Below are 16,865 nucleotides of genomic sequence, written 5' to 3'. Positions count from 1 at the left end.
CGGAATAGGATGCAACTGAGGGAAAATAAGTAACCTTCAATGTTTAAAATTGAGACGAAAGAGAGAAGGTTTTGGAGCATAGGTATAAGATAGGCATCAAGGTAAGATATAGAGGTGTCAAAGACAAAGGTGATAATAATGAAAGGCATAACAGAGGATAGATTTAAGGCAAGACTCGCGAAATGGCGAAGTGGAGAAAACAATCAAGGTAAGATAGGTGATGTTTCAATAGAATGGTTGAAGTAAGAATTCATTATCGAGAGAAGTTATAGAGGAACAACGAGATCATCAAGGATGGGCAACATAAAATGATCGCTCATGGACTGTTAAGAAACAGGGGTGGTCAAGGACATGTTAACTGAAATGTCTTAAACAGACATTGGGGTATGAAGATAAGCATACATGAAAATATAAGAGTAGGCAAGACTCAAAGGATACCAGCGTACTAAGACCAAGGTAATAGAAATTGTTGAAAGATAGCGACTTAAGAACAGAATAAGAAAGGATCTCAGAAGACAAGAAGGTCATGGACACATAAACTGAACTGTTTAAATAGGCAACAGAGGTACAAGGGTAAGTACTTTAGATCAAGGGATAAGGGTATTAAAAAGGTAAGGATACAAGCATGTCAATAACAAAATGGAATAGAGGTCAAATGGTAGCAATTTAATAATGGAAGAGGAAAGAGTCCCAAAAGAATAAAGGCTATGGTCAGGGGGCACCTACAAAGATGTCGCAAGCACAAGAGTGAGAAGAGTTCTAATAGATCGGGAAAAGTATAGACCATACTAGAATAAAATATATTTTTTGGTAAGGGGGGCATATAGGAACACAACATAGAATTAGTCAAGGTGACTAATATTTTGAAGCAGAATCAAGGATGAGATGAAGTAATAATCAATAAGTCCTTAAAACGACCAATGCTACTCTAGGATAGCGATCCTACAGTCAGCAAGGGCTTTGATACCACTTATGTCACACCCGGTTTTGAAGGTAAACCGAATGCGAACCATGTACGTGCCAGGATCAGTAATTCACGTACACAGCGATTACATAAATGACTCATCATAGCACAATGCTTCGAATTACAATAAAGAATAAGTAATAATATTACAGACTAGAGCCATTTACATAATATAAATCAAAGTACACAGAATCGAAACGTAGCCAACGTAAACAACCCACCACAGGCAGCTGACTGGGGGTGGTCGCTAGCCTAATCCTCGAACTCGTCGAAGTCCCGGAACTCCTGGAGATCCACCTCGACGCCTTCTTCTTTACCTGAGCATAGATTGCACCAAAGGCAACCTGGTGTTTTGTGAAAGCAAGGGTGAGTACACATCAACGTACTCAGCAAATGTCCCGTTTGGCTGAGGTGGACTAGCTTTATGTGGGGTTAAGCTCAAGCAGTTGCTTTTAGTTGGTCAGGTATTTATTATCAGTGGAAGCCAAATTTTAGTAATAACAAACCCGTGAACCATTTCCTCATCGAGGAACATCATCATCATAGTCGAACAAAAAAAAACATAAACATAACCATTGTATCTCGCATCGTATGTATCTCTAATCAAAGAGGATCCCAAGGCTGCTCTTAACCGTGAGCACGGCTGATATATCAGTTTCATTGTCCTCTGCAGAGGTCGCACACTTTACCCATGAGCCGTGATTCCCGTTTTGCCCGGGGATCATGACTCCCCATTGATCACTTCCTAGGTGGTCCGGCAGGGTATCACTACGTAGCTTTTACAAAGATTCCCTAGAGGTCATAGCCGCCCGTTAGGTTTCTCCAGTTTGATAAACATAGTACTCCTCCCCGCAGGAGGGTGACTAACAAAAGCAAAACGAAAGGACCTCGGCACCCAGCCTCGGCAGAGCAAGCACTGTGCCTGGACCCCATTAACGGCACGACGGCGAAGCGACTACACCTCTAGTTCCTCTAATTAATTAGCTAAGGGCATCCCATTTCACCCTCATGGTTGCACTGTTATCCCGGGTGGTCTCTCAACGAACAGGTCCTTACGGAGAGGTACTCGGGAAACAGCCCGAGTCCCCTAAATGCCACAAGTATATCATCATATCCAGAATAAAATCATAGTATCATCATTGTATCTCATCATGTTCATTGATTAAAGTAAAGCGCTAGCATGTAGCTAACCATAGTAACCCAAAAGGTAAATCAAGGACAAGGTAAATAGAAAGCTAGTAAATCCTTAGGTTGTTCATAGTATGCGGGACAGTGTATTATAAAGTAAATGGGACATAATGGGTCAGAGGACACTTGCCTTCACCAAACAGATGCTCAGGGTCTTTAGTCTCGTAGAACTCGTAAAGCTATATCACTTGGTCGCCAACGCTTGATCCTCGATCCCTCGAAGCTTGGAACCAGATCGCAATCTATTCGCGACGCACAGCGAATACAAACAGTCACAAACAAACAAACATATATGCATAAGAACATTACACCATTCAAATAGAAACATAATAAAATGTTATAAAAAACATACAGCATAAAATAGAGCTCGATTCTATAGTCATGCGAGGGAAAGAAACGCGACGGTCGAAGCTACAGTCGAGGAGTTATCGCGTTTACGTTAAACGAATATAACATTTAATTCGATATCAACAAATATAATGTTATACATCAGTCAGTTCGATTAATCTGCTACACTAACAAATATCAGTTAAATAAGTAATTTAATTAAAACGAGAGATTCTAAGTGAGGCGAATCTAGGACGTGCGAAACAACACGACAGCGCGCGAACGATGCGGGGAAACACGCGACATAGCACACGAACGACGCAGAAGACAGCGCGCGCGACCAGCACGAACGACGCGCGAAACAGCACGCCACCGCGTGCTGAACAACACGCGCGACATAGGCGAGAAAGCTAAATCGGTAACGTGTTTATACTAAACAAGTCTTAATTACAATATTAGTTCGACGTAATTATAATTACGTGAATTGACATTATCATATCAAATATAAATTAAAACTACTACTTAGCTTTGACTAACTTACTATTTTAATAGTGGACGATTAAACAAATAGTTAACTAATTGACCTTAGTGATTATAATCGAACGACCTTAATATCGCGCGCGGACAGCGCGCGACACGCGACCCAGATGCGCGGCACGAACGCGCGATGGAAAGTCGACAACACGCAAACAACACGCGAATAATATTACGCGACGACGCGCGGACACACGTGACGCACGCAAACAACGTGTAGACAGTGCGACGACGCGCACGACTCACAAGAGTCGCTAATAGACATCGCGTTTATACTAAACACTAAATAGGTGTTAAATACCATATCTAAGTCGTTAAGATCACATTATCACATATTTACAATCGCCTAACTAAAATCATAATTTTAATCTAATTGAGTACTCAGTTTACTGATCGACAATCGAATAGGAAATTAATTAGCGCAGGGGAATAGACGGGGTAGACGGGGGGTAGACGGGAGTCGTTTAGGGGTAGACGAACGTCGTCTAAACTCCGACAACACCCAATTCACACGCGGTTGCACAAGCACGACGACCGGTTTCGGGACTGGATTCGACGACCTGCGCATGAGGTAGACGGAGAGTAAATTGGGGTAGACGAAGCTCACCTCGGTGACAACGAGAGCGACATAGACCCTACTGCGCAGCGACGACAATAGCGCGACGATGAATCTCGCGGCGAGACGCTGCTCTGGCGAACGGCAGTGCTACGCCATGGCGGGCACACGGCGGCGTGGCGCGCGAGACCGCGATAGGGGCGCGCGTTCAAGCCGCGGACACGCCAGGGCCGAGCAGAGGTGTGCGCGACGCGGCATGGTAAATCGAGCAGGACACAACGTGCAGGGAGCTGGTGCGCACAGCAGGGAGAAGCAGAGCGCGCGCCATGGCGAGAAACAACAGAGAGAAACTCCGGGCGCCATGGGGGTTTCACGGCTGGGAAAGGGAAGTAGGGACAGCGACGAAGAGACTCTCCCTGCCGTCGGCTGAGCCGCGCTGCGCAACGCCGAAGAGCGAGCAGGGAGGGGAGAGCGCCAGAGCCGAGAGCTGGAGCGAGGGAGGAAGGAAGCCACGGCGCAGGGAAGCATTGGACGCCGAGCAGAGACTGGAGCAGGGGGCCGAGCGCACCATAGGGACCAGGGCGGGGTCGCGGTCGGCGAGCAAGGATGCGTGCGAGCAGGAGCCGCAGCGTCGCCTTGAGGGAGGAGGGCGCGCAGAAGCTTGAACCCAAGCACAGAGGAACGGCCATGGCTGAGAGGGACTCGAGCGCGCTGGCTGCGCAGGAGCTCGGGATGAGAGAGGAGCGCAGCGCTGGGAGCCGGACGCCGTGGGAACCGCTCGACAAACTCCATGTCGGGGCCAGGGAAGAAGAGGGGGCGGCGGGGAAGAGGAGGGAGAGAGAGGTGCGTCGTGGGGGAGAGGGAGATGAACAGGGGCGACCGGAGCACTGACGGGTGGGTCCCACGAGGGGCGGCAGCGGCGGCTGGGGTACATCGGCTAGGGTTTGGGGGAGGAGCGCGCCGGCGCCGAGTGGGCCAGGTGGGCCGCGCGGCGATGGGCTGGGGGGGAAGGCGCGCTGCGCCAGGTGGGCCACGTGCGCTGCGTGGGCCGAGGGGGGAAGGGGGGGGCTGGGCCGCGGGAAGGCCGGCCAGGGGGCTGAGGGGGGGTTTTCTTTTATTTATTTTTCCTTCCTTTCATTCTTTTTGAAAACATGCTTTAGTTTTGAATTCAAATTCAAACATGTTTCCTAAATTTTGAATAAATGCACCATCACAAAGGAAAAACATGCCTCGACATGCTATGCAACAATCAAGGACCCCTTTTTAGGGTTTTACTGTACTAGGCTTAAACTTATATAAAACAAAATAACCCTTTGCTATTTAGAAAAAAGAAAAGAAAAGCAAGGAAAAGAGAGGGTAACACCTGAATTTGGTGGATATTAGAAAAGAAATTTTATACCCCCAAATTCAGGGTGTTACACCGGCGTACTTGGTCCATCGAGTATCGTTGTGTGGTCTACCAGCATAGTCGCGGGGTCTACCCGGACCGCTGGGAGGCGACCTGCTTGGTGCGCCACCCGGAGAACAGTCTCCAGGGTGCGGAGGCCTGCTCAGAGCACTATTCTATCTCTGAGCGGGACTCAGCTGAGGCGGCCATGCAAGATGCTGCACGACGTGCGCTTTCGCACTACTACTCAGTTCTCGGTGGGGTAGCTGACGGTCTTGACCTGAAGTATTACCCCCGCCGTCCATCTGGCAGCACAGGAGGCGTGATTGTCTCACCTGTCGGTGAGGACAATCCTAGGTTGAGCAGCACAGTCAACCTAGCCGCCGTGCTAAACACGGAGCTGGACCATGCATTAGACGAGCTGAGTAGGGCTCATGCTGAGGTCGCCCTGCTGCGGGCTGAGCGCGCGGAACGTCGTCACCTGGATGATGGTTCCCCCGCTCCCGTCGGGACTCAGCACCCGTACCGCTCACCTCGGCGTGGACGCCAGCCTTATGGCAACCCCGACTGCAAGACCAAGATAAATCTAGAACCATAGATCGTTAGAGTTGGATCTTGTAATTAATACAAAATATATATACGTAGAAGCTTCAGTCTTAGCGTTAGTCTCGGTCTTAGTTAGTCTTAGTTAGGCAGGGTAGTTTGCTATATCTTGTGCATTTATGTTTGTCATGATGAACTGTGTTTGGTTTGGATCTTTGTAATGACTGTCACCAGAGTGTGGGTATCCCCTGCATTTTGGTTTACCTATTATGTTAATGGAGTTAGTTAGCTAGTTGGGAAACCTTTTATTCCACTTTCCTCTTTATCTGAGAAGCTGTGTTGGTCTGTGTTGGAGATCAGTGAAGATGCTCATCTGTTCAGTGTTGTTGAAGAATTCTATACTCTTTTCTTATGCTGCAAGATTTGCCAGATCAGTTCTGATGTGTGGTTGCATTCTGCAGATGTCAGAGAACAGGCGCAGAGGAGGAAGGCGTGCTCAGCAGGAGCGAGCCGCTCAACAGGAAGAGGTGCCCCAGCAACAGCATCTGCCGCCCCCGCCCCCGATGTCGATCGAGCAGATGTTTCTGATGCAGACTCAGGCAGTTCAAGCCATCGGTCAGACTCTGGCCGCCATTCAGCAGCAGCAGCAGCAGGCACCACCTCAGCCTCAGATGCCTCAGATGCCCAGAGACAAGCGTGCTGAATTCATGAGAGGTCATCCACCAACGTTTGCTCACTCTTCTGACCCCATGGATGCTGAAGACTGGCAGCGCACTGTGGAGCGGGAGTTGCACATCGCTCAGTGTGATGATAGGGAGAAAGTCTTGTATGGTCCCCGTCTGTTGAGAGGAGCAGCTCAGTCATGGTGGGAGTCCTACCTCGCCACCCATGCCCACCCCGACGCCATCACCTGGGAAGAGTTCAGAGGAAGCTTTCGTCAATACCATGTTCCGGCAGGTCTGATGACAGTGAAGAAGGAGGAGTTCCTGGCCCTCAAGCAGGGGCCATTGTCTGTCAGTGAGTACCGGGACAGGTTTCTGCAGTTGTCTCACTATGCTCCGGAAGATGTCAACACCGACGCCAAGCGGCAGTACCGTTTCCTGAGAGGCTTGGTTGACCCTCTGCAGTACCAACTCATGAACCATACCTTCTCGACATTCCAGCACCTGATTGACAGAGCAATCATGACAGAGAGGAAGCGTAAGGAGATGGAAGATCGTAAGCGCAAGATTAGTGGACCCCAGCCTGGAAGCAGCAACCGCCCTCGTTTCTCAGGCAATCAACCTCAGCAGTTCAGGCAGAACCAACGTTCACCTCAGCAGCATCAGCAGTTCCAAAGGCAGTATCCTCAGCACCAGTATCAGAACCGTCAGAGCAATCAGTCAGGAGGTCAGTTTCAGAGGCAGAATCAGCAGGCACCTCGTCTTCCTGCCCCAGCAAACCAGCAGAACAGTCAGGCAGCACCAGCTCAGGTTGGAAACAGAGCATGTTTCCACTGTGGAGAGCAAGGCCACTGGGTGATGCAATGTCCGAAAAAGGCAGCCCAGCAGCAGTCAGGCCCCAATGCCCCAGCAAAGCAGAACGTGTCTCAGCCTGGAGCAGGCAACCGCTCTCAGCCACGTTACAATCATGGGAGACTGAACCACTTGGAGGCTGAAGCAGTTCAGGAGACCCCTGGCATGATAGTAGGTATGTTCCCAGTCGACTCCCATATTGCAGAAGTGTTATTTGATACTGGAGCAACACATTCTTTCATTACTGCATCATGGGTAGAAGCACATAATCTTCCAATTACTACCATGCCAACCCCCATTCAAATTGACTCAGCCGGTGGTAGAATTCGAGCTGATAGCATATGTTTGAATGTATGTGTGGAAATAAGGGGGATAGCATTTCCCGCCAACCTTATAGTAATGGGTACTCAGGGAATAGATGTCATCCTAGGGATGAATTGGCTAGATAAGTATCAGGCAGTTATCAGTTGCGATAAGAGGACAATCAAGTTGGTGTCCCCACTAGGAGAGGAAGTGGTGACCGAGTTAGTCACGCCTGAGCCAAATAAAGGAAGTTGTTATCAGATAGCTGTCGATAGCAATGAAGCAGACCCAATCGAGAGTATCAAGGTTGTGTCCGAATTCCCAGATGTGTTTCCAAAGGACTTACCGGGTATGCCACCAGAGCGGAAAGTTGAGTTTGCCATAGAGCTTCTTCCTGGAACTGCCCCCATCTTTAAGAGAGCTTACAGAATATCCGGACCAGAGTTGGTTGAACTTAAGGAGTAGATTGATGAGCTGTCAGAGAAAGGTTACATCCGGCCAAGCACCTCGCCTTGGGCCGCTCCTGTCTTGTTTGTGGAAAAGAAAGATGGCACTAAGAGGATGTGTATCGATTATCGAGCTCTGAATGAAGTCACGATCAAGAACAAGTACCCTTTGCCCAGAATAGAAGATCTGTTCGACCAGTTGAGAGGAGCCAGTGTGTTCTCCAAGATTGATCTGAGGTCAGGTTATCATCAGCTCAGGATCCGACCTTCAGACATTCCGAAGACAGCATTCATTACCAAGTATGGTTTGTATGAGTTCACTGTGATGTCTTTTGGTTTGACCAATGCGCCAGCCTTTTTCATGAATCTGATGAACAGTGTATTCATGGACTATCTCGATAAGTTTGTGGTGGTATTCATTGATGACATTCTGATTTATTCTCAAAGCAAAGAAGAGCACGCAGATCATTTGAAGATGGTATTGCAGAGATTGCGAGAGCACCAGTTGTATGCAAAGTTTAACAAATGCGAATTCTAGATCAGTGAAGTCCTGTTCTTGGGTCACATAATCAACGAAGAAGGATTGGCTGTGGATCCAAAGAAAGTGGCAGACATTCTGAACTGGAAGGCGCCAACAGATGCTCGAGGAATCAAGAGTTTCATTGGAATGGCTGGATATTATCGGCGATTCATTGAAGGGTTTTCAAATATTGTGAAACCAATGACAGCGTTGCTAGGCAACAAGGTTGAGTTCAAATGGACCCAGAAATGTCAAGAGGCCTTCGAAGCGCTGAAAGAAAAGTTGACAACAGCGCCTGTCCTAGTCTTGCCTAATGTGCACAAGCCCTTCTCGGTGTATTGTGATGCTTGTTACACAGGTTTGGGATGTGTGTTGATGCAAGAGGGAAGAGTTGTGGCTTACTCGTCCCGACAGCTGAAGGTTCATGAGAAGAATTACCCAATCCATGACCTAGAGTTGGCAGCAGTGGTTCACGCACTGAAGACATGGAGGCACTATCTGTATGGACAGAAATGCGATGTTTACACAGACCACAAGAGTCTGAAGTACATATTCACTCAGTCAGAGTTGAATATGAGGTAGCGAAGATGGTTAGAGTTGATCAAAGACTATGAGTTGGAGATTCACTACCATCCAGGCAAAGCAAACGTAGTGGCAGATGCTTTGAGCAGGAAGAGTCAAGTCAATCTGATGGTCGCTCGTCCGATGCCTTATGAGTTGGCCAAGGAGTTCGACAGGTTGAGTCTCGAATTTCTAAACAATTCGCGAGGAGTCACAGTTGAATTGGAACCTACCCTGGAGCGGGAAATCAAAGAAGCACAGAAGAATGATGAGAAGATCAGTGAGATCCGGTGACTGATTCTAGATGGCAGAGGCAAAGATTTTCGAGAAGATGCAGAGGGTGTGATATGGTTCAAAGACCGCTTGTGTGTTCCTAATGTCCAGTCTATTCGGGAGTTGATTCTTAAGGAAGCTCATGAGACAGCCTATTCGATTCACCCTGGTAGTGAGAAGATGTATCAGGATCTGAAGAAGAAATTCTGGTGGTACGGAATGAAGAGGGAAATCGCAGAGCATGTGGCTATGTGCGATAGTTGCCGAAGAATTAAGGCAGAGCACCAGAGACCTGCTGGATTGTTGCAACCGTTGCAGATCCCTCGGTGGAAATGGGATGAAATCAGTATGGATTTCATAGTCGGATTGCCTCGCACTCGAGCCGGCTACGATTCCATTTGGGTAGTAGTGGACCGCTTGACCAAGTCAGCCCACTTCATACCTATCAAGACCAACTATAGCAGTGCAGTATTGGCAGAGTTGTATATGTCTCGGATCGTTTGTCTTCATGGTGTGCCAAAGAAGATAGTGTCAGATAGAGGAACGCAGTTCACCTCTCATTTCTGGCAGCAGCTGCATGAAGCTTTGGGCACACATCTGAATTTCAGTTCAGCTTATCATCTGCAGACAGATGGCCAGACCGAAAGAACCAATCAAATTCTTGAAGACATGTTGAGAGCCTGTGCGTTGCAAGATCAGTCCGGATGGGACAAGAGATTGCCTTATGCAGAGTTTTCCTATAACAACAGTTATCAGGCCAGCTTGAAGATGTCACCATTTCAGGCGCTCTATGGAAGGAGTTGTAGAACTTCGTTGCAATGGGATCAGCCTGGAGAAAAGCAGGTGTTTGGGCCAGACATTTTGCTTGAAGCTGAAGAGAACATCAGGATGGTCCGAGAGAATCTGAAGATAGCGCAATCAAGGTAGCGAAGCTATGCAGACACAAGAAGAGAGCTGAGTTTTGAAGTCGGAGACTTTGTCTATCTGAAAGTGTCACCGATCAGAGGAGTCAGAAGGTTCGGAGTCAAAGGCAAGCTAGCACCCCGCTACATTGGTCCGTACCAAATTCTCTCAAGGCGTGGAGAAGTGGCCTATCAGCTCAGTCTGCCAGAGAATTTGTCTGTTGTGCATGGTGTCTTTCATGTGTCTCAGTTGAAGAAGTGCTTGCGTGTGCCAGAAGAGCAGTTGCCAGTGGAAGGTCTTGAAGTCCAGGAGGACTTGACCTACGTTGAGAAGCCAGTGCAAATCCTTGAGGTTGCAGACAGAGTCACTCGAAGGAAGACCATCAGAATGTGCAAAGTCAAATGGAATCACCACTCCGAAGAAGAGGCAACCTGGGAGCGTGAAGATGATCTGATGGCTAAATACCCTGAGCTCTTTGCTAACCAACCCTGAATCTCGAGGGCGAGATTCTTTTAAGGGGGATAGGTTTGTAACGCCCTGAATTTGGGGGTAGAATTTTTTCTTCTTTTCTCTCACCAAATTCGGGTGTTACTCTCTTTTCTCTTCCCTGTTTCGCTCCTTCTTCCCAATTTCAAACCAGTATAGCGACAGGTGTCTGTGTCATGTATAAACCAAAACCTAAGTGTCATGGGTGTTGCATCATGTCGAAGCACATTTCTTTGTCTGATGTTGAGTGTTCGTCTCGTTCCGTTCCGGATTTCGATTCGCGATTTAATTCCGTTTAGTGGTCGTGCACGTCGTGGGTTTTCGATCCGCAAAGTGGCCCGGCCCAACCCAGCCCGGCCCGGTCCGGCCCGGCCCTGCGCGCCCCTGGCGCCCACACCCCCCCATGCGCCCCTCCTCTCTTTCTCTCTCTCTCATTTGGATCTCCCGCGCAACAACCTCCCTCTGCCTCCTCCACCTCTCTCTCCCTGTGGTGCCCTAGGAATTGGAGACGGCGATCACCGGAATTTGGACCCCGAGGTGAGCTCCCCTCCCCTTCTCCTCTCTCTCTCTCTCCCTCTCCCTCCTCTTCTTCCTCCCCCGCGCGCGCCCTCCCTTTCCCCTGCTCGCGCGCGACCCCGCCCGCCCCCCTGCCCGCAGCGGCGGCCCCCGCCCCCGCTCCCCTGCTCGCCGGCGGCGCCCCCCGCCCCCTCCCCGGCCCACGGCGGCACCCCCCGCCCCCCCTGCCCGCGGCGGCGATCCCGCCCGCCCCCTGCCCGCGGCGGCCCCGCCCGCCCCCTGCCCACGGCGACGACCCCGCCCCCTCCCCCTGCTCGCCGGCGCGTGGCCCCGCCCGACCCTGCTCGCGCGCGGCGACCCCGCCCTGTCCCCTGCTCGACGGCGCGCGGCGGCCCCCCGCCCGCCCCCCTGCCCGCGGCGGCGCGCGGCCCCCGCCCCCTGCTCGCCCGGCGCGGCCCCCGGCGCGGCCCCCCGGCGGCTCGGCCCCGGCTCCGGCGCGGCCCCTGCCCCCAGCGCGGCCTCAGCCCCTGCGCGCGTCGTTCTGGCCCTTGGCGTGGTTCGCGTGGCCTTGGCGTGGCCTCGCGCTTCCCCGTTTACCGCTAGCGCGTTCCCGCGTGCGCGACCCGCGTTCGCGGTGATTATTTTTTTGGTTGGTAGTCAATGTCAAACTCCGTTAGTTAGCGTGCTGCGTCGCGCGCTTCGTCGCGCGACGGATTTGTCTAATTTCAGATGCTATTTATGTGTTGCGTCGTGCTCTTCGTCGCGTGACGATCCTTTTTAATTTCAGGTTGTTTAAGGTGCAACGTCGCGCGTGTATTCACGCGACGTTCCACTTTAGACTCAGTCTAGTTGACGTATGCCATCGTGCGTTTCATCGCGCGACGCTTAACGTCTCTTTATAATTAGTGCGAAGTGTCTCGTTGCGTGCTCGCTCGCGCGACGAGTCGTTAATTTCTTAATTCGTTTTAGAGTGCTATGTCGCGCGTCTCGCCGCGCGACAATCCTTTTTATTTATCTTCATCTGCTTATAATGATTAGACACGAAACATGACTTTACTTTACGCTAAACATAGTGTCTACATTAATTTCCTTCTATTAAGCGAGTGGTTAATTTATAATCATGTAACGTGACCGTTTCTCGACTGTCTTGTTCTCTTTCTCTCTTAACTGTAACTGCGAGCCCGCGTGGAACGTTTATTTACTTACTGTATTCTATTGTATGGTGTACTGTTCTTTTGTATTAAATATGTGGATGTATGTGTGTTTGCGCCCGCATAGAGAACGATCCGGTCGGAGAACCCGAAGAACTCGCAGGAGAAGCCCCTGAGCAGCAGTCGGTTGGTGGAGGCAAGTGTCCCTTGACCTATCTCTGTCCTATTCATTCTTTAATTCACCTCCCTCATTCCACATGTATACCTGAGAGCACCTAGAGGGGGGGTGAATAGGTGATCCTGTAGAACTTCAAAAACTTAAGCCACAAAACTTGGATAATTGTTAGCACAGTAATTTGTCAAGTGGCTAGAGAAGGATCTCGACACAACACAATAACCAAGAGATATCAATCACAGAGATGGCACAGTGGTTATCCCGTGGTTCGGCCAAGACCAACGCTTGCCTACTCCACGTTGTGGCGTCCCAACGGACGAGGGTTGCAATCAACCCCTCTCAAGCGGTCCAAAGACCAACTTGAATACCATGGTGTTGCTTTGCTTTTCTTAATCCTGCTTGCGAGGAATCTCCACAGCTTGAGTCTCTCGCCCTTACAAAAGATGTTCACAAAGAATCACGGAGCAAGGGAGGGATTAACAATTCACACACGACACAAAGATCACAGCGAATACGCACACACAAAACCCAGACTTGAGCTCAAGAGACTAGCACACTAGAATGGAGCTCAAATCACTAGAATGTCGAACAAGTGCGCAAGAATGAAGTGTGAGTGATCAATAATGCTCAAAGGATGCTTGGTATTTTCCTCCATGCGCCTAGGGGTCCCTTTTATAGCCCCAAGGCAGCTAGGAGCCGTTGAGCGCAAATCTGGAAGGCCATTCTTGCCTTCTGTCGTCGGGTGCACCGGACAGTCCGGTGCACACCGGACACTGTCCGGTGCCAGATTTCTTTCCTTAAATGTCGAAGCCGACTGTTGGCAGACTTGGAGCCGTTGGCGCACCGGACATGTCCGGTGCACACCGGACAGTCCGGTGCCATCTTCTAGCCGTTGGCTCGGCCACGTGTCCCACGCAGATTGCCCGGCCGACCGTTGGCTCACCGGACAGTCCGGTGCACACCGGACAGTCCGGTGAATTTTAGCCGTACGTCGTCAGCGAATTCCCGAGAGCGGCCACTTCGCTCGAGCCAGCCTGGCGCACCGGACACTGTCCGGTGCTCCCAGACTCAGCAGAGTCTTGGCTGCTCGAGCCAAGACAATTCCAATTCAATTTTTCCTGTTTCCAGCACTTAGACACAATATATTAGTCCATAAACAATATACTAAGTCCGAGAAACATATCTTTATCCTTGATTTGTACTTTGTCCACCATTTTACACTTAAGCACTTGTGTTGGACACTAAATCACCAAAATACTTAGAAATGGCCCAAGGGCACATTTCCCTTTCAATCTCCCCCTTTTTGGTGATTTATGCCAACACAACATAAAGCAAGTAGAACAAATACAAAATCATTTCAAACAAGAACTCAAAATTGTTTTGGTTCAATTTTGGCATATATGGATCATCCTTTGCCACCACTTGGTTTGGTTTTGCAAATCAAAACTCAAATTTCTATCTCTACGTCAAACACATATGTTAAGGCATAAAGAGAGTCATTTCAAGAGTATTTGATTCAAGATTCCAAAAACTCCCCCTTTTTCCCATAATCAGCATTTCTCCCCACAAGAAGCCAACTTTTGACAGGATAGACAATAAAAGAGTTTTGACAAACAAAAAAGCTCTATTCTACTATTTTCAAAATATCTCAAGTGGTAGCTGATCCATTTATCGCTTTGGCCTTTATTTTCTCCCCCTTTGGCATCAAACACCAAAACGGGATCAATCTTGGCCCTTTTAACCCCATTGCCTCACCAAAATCTTCAAATGAGAACACAAAGGCAATAAGAGTATAAAGATGAACTTGGAGAAGTTACTCTTTTCATCGGAGTGCAGTGGAAGTCTTGCATGGTCCAAGTCCACCTTTTTCCTTTCAATTCTCCTTGGAGACTAAAACAACCAAACTCAAGTACATGGTTAGTCTCAAAGGGTCAAGTTGTAGCACAGCTCCCCCTAAATATGTGCATCACTTGCAAACAGGACTTGTGAGGTCCAGGGAGTGTTTATACAACTTGAGCAACAAAATGCATAAGGAACATGATCAAAGGCATAAACACATGTATGCTATAAATCAATCCAGGTTCCGCGAATCTAAGACATTTAGCTCACTACGCAACCTACAAAAGGTCTTCTCATCTAGAGGCTTAGTGAAGATATCGGCTAGCTGGTTCTCGGTGCTAACATGAAACACTTCGATATCTCCCTTTTGCTGGTGGTCTCTCAGAAAGTGATGCCGGATGTCAATGTGCTTTGTGCGGCTGTGTTCAACAGGATTTTCCGCCATGCGGATAGCACTCTCATTATCACATAGGAGTGGGACTTTGCTCAGATTGTAGCCAAAGTCCCTGAGGGTTTGCCTCATCCAAAGTAGTTGCGCGCAACACTGTCCTGCGGCAACGTACTCGGCTTCAGCGGTGGATAGGGCAACGGAGGTTTGTTTCTTAGAGTTCCATGACACCAGGGACCTTCCTAAGAATTGGCACGTCCCCGATGTACTCTTCCTATCGACCTTACATCCAGCATAGTCGGAATCCGAGTACCAATCAAGTCAAAGTTAGACCCCTTTGGATACCAGATCCCGAAGCAAGGCGTAGCAACTAAATATCTAAGAATTCGCTTCACAGCCACTAAGTGACACTCCTTAGGATCGGATTGAAATCTAGCACATATGCATACGCTAAGCATAATATCCGGTCTACTAGCACATAAATAAAGCAAAGAACCTATCATGGACCGGTATGCTTTTTGATCAACGGACTTACCTCCTTTGTTGAGGTCGGTGTGTCCGTCGGTTCCCATCGGCGTTTTTGCGGGCTTGGCTTCCTTCATCCCAAACCTCTTTAGCAAATCTTGTGTGTACTTCGTTTGGGAGATGAAGGTGTCGTCCTTGAGTTGCTTCACTTGGAACCCAAGGAAGTAGTTCAACTCGCCCATCATCGACATCTCGAATTTCTGCGTCATCACCCTGCTAAACTCTTCACAAGACTTTTGGTTAGTAGAACCAAATATTATGTCATCGACATAAATTTGGCACACAAAAAGATCACCATCGCAAGTCTTAGTAAAAAGAGTTGGATCGGCTTTCCCAACCTTGAAAGCATTAGCAATTAAAAAGTCTCTAAGGCATTCATACCATGCTCTTGGGGCTTGCTTAAGTCCATAGAGCGCCTTAGAGAGCTTACACACGTGGTCGGGGTACCGTTCATCCTCGAAGCCAGGGGGTTGCTCCACGTACACCTCCTCCTTGATCGGCCCGTTGAGGAAAGCGCTCTTCACATCCATTTGGTACAATCTGAAAGAATGGTGAGCGGCATATGCTAGCAAGATACGAATTGATTCTAGCCTAGCCACAGGAGCAAAAGTCTCCTCAAAGTCCAAACCTGCGACTTGGGCATACCCTTTTGCCACAAGTCGAGCCTTGTTCCTCGTCACCACCCCGTGCTCGTCCTGTTTGTTGCGGAACACCCACTTGGTTCCCACAACATTTTGCTTGGGACGAGGCACCAGTGTCCAAACTTCATTGCGCTTGAAGTTGTTGAGTTCCTCCTGCATGGCCAACACCCAGTCCGGATCTAGCAAGGCCTCTTCTACCCTGAAAGGCTCAATAGAAGAGACAAAAGAGTAATGCTCACAAAAATTAACTAATCTTGAACGAGTAGTTACTCCCTTGCTAATAGCACCCAATATCTGGTCGACGGGATGATCCCTTTGAATCGTCGCTCGAACTTGGGTTGGAGGTGCCTGAGGTGCTTCTTCCTCTTGAACATCCTGTGCTCCCCCTTGATCATGCGCCTCCACTTGAGGTACCTGTTCGTCATCCTGGGTTGGGGGATGCACCATAGTTGAGGAAGACGGTTGATCTTGCTCCAAATGTTCCTGAGGCCGTACATCTCCAATCGCCATGGTGCGTATCGCGGCCGTTGGAACGTCTTCTTCATCTACATCATCAAGATCAACAACTTGCTCTCTTGGAGAGCCATTAGTCTCATCAAATACAACGTCGCTAGAGACTTCAACCAAACCCGATGATTTGTTGAAGACCCTATACGCCTTTGTATTTGAATCATAACCTAATAAAAACCCTTCTACGGCTTTGGGAGCAAATTTGGAATTCCTACCCTTCTTCACTAGAATGTAGCATTTACTCCCAAAAACACGAAAGTACGATATATTGGGTTTGTTACCAGTCAGCAGCTCATATGAAGTCTTCTTGAGGATGCGGTGAAGGTAGACCCTGTTGATGGCGTGGCAAGCCGTGTTCACGGCTTCCGACCAAAAGCACTCGGGGGTCTTGAACTCTCCAAGCATAGTCCTCGCCATATCTATGAGCGTCCTGTTCTTCCTCTCTACCACACCATTTTGCTGAGGTGTGTAGGGAGCGGAGAACTCGTGCTTGATCCCTTCCTCCTCAAGGAACTCCTCCACTTGAAGGTTCTTGAATTCGGACCCGGTGTCGCTCCTTATCTTCTTCACCTTGAGCTCAAACTCATTTTGAGCTCTCCTTAGGAAGCGCTTGAG

The sequence above is a fragment of the Zea mays genome, chromosome 5 (assembly GCF_902167145.1).
Source record: "Zea mays cultivar B73 chromosome 5, Zm-B73-REFERENCE-NAM-5.0, whole genome shotgun sequence".
Taxonomy (NCBI): Eukaryota; Viridiplantae; Streptophyta; class Magnoliopsida; order Poales; family Poaceae; genus Zea; species Zea mays.
Note: the sequence above shows the minus strand (reverse complement) of the source record.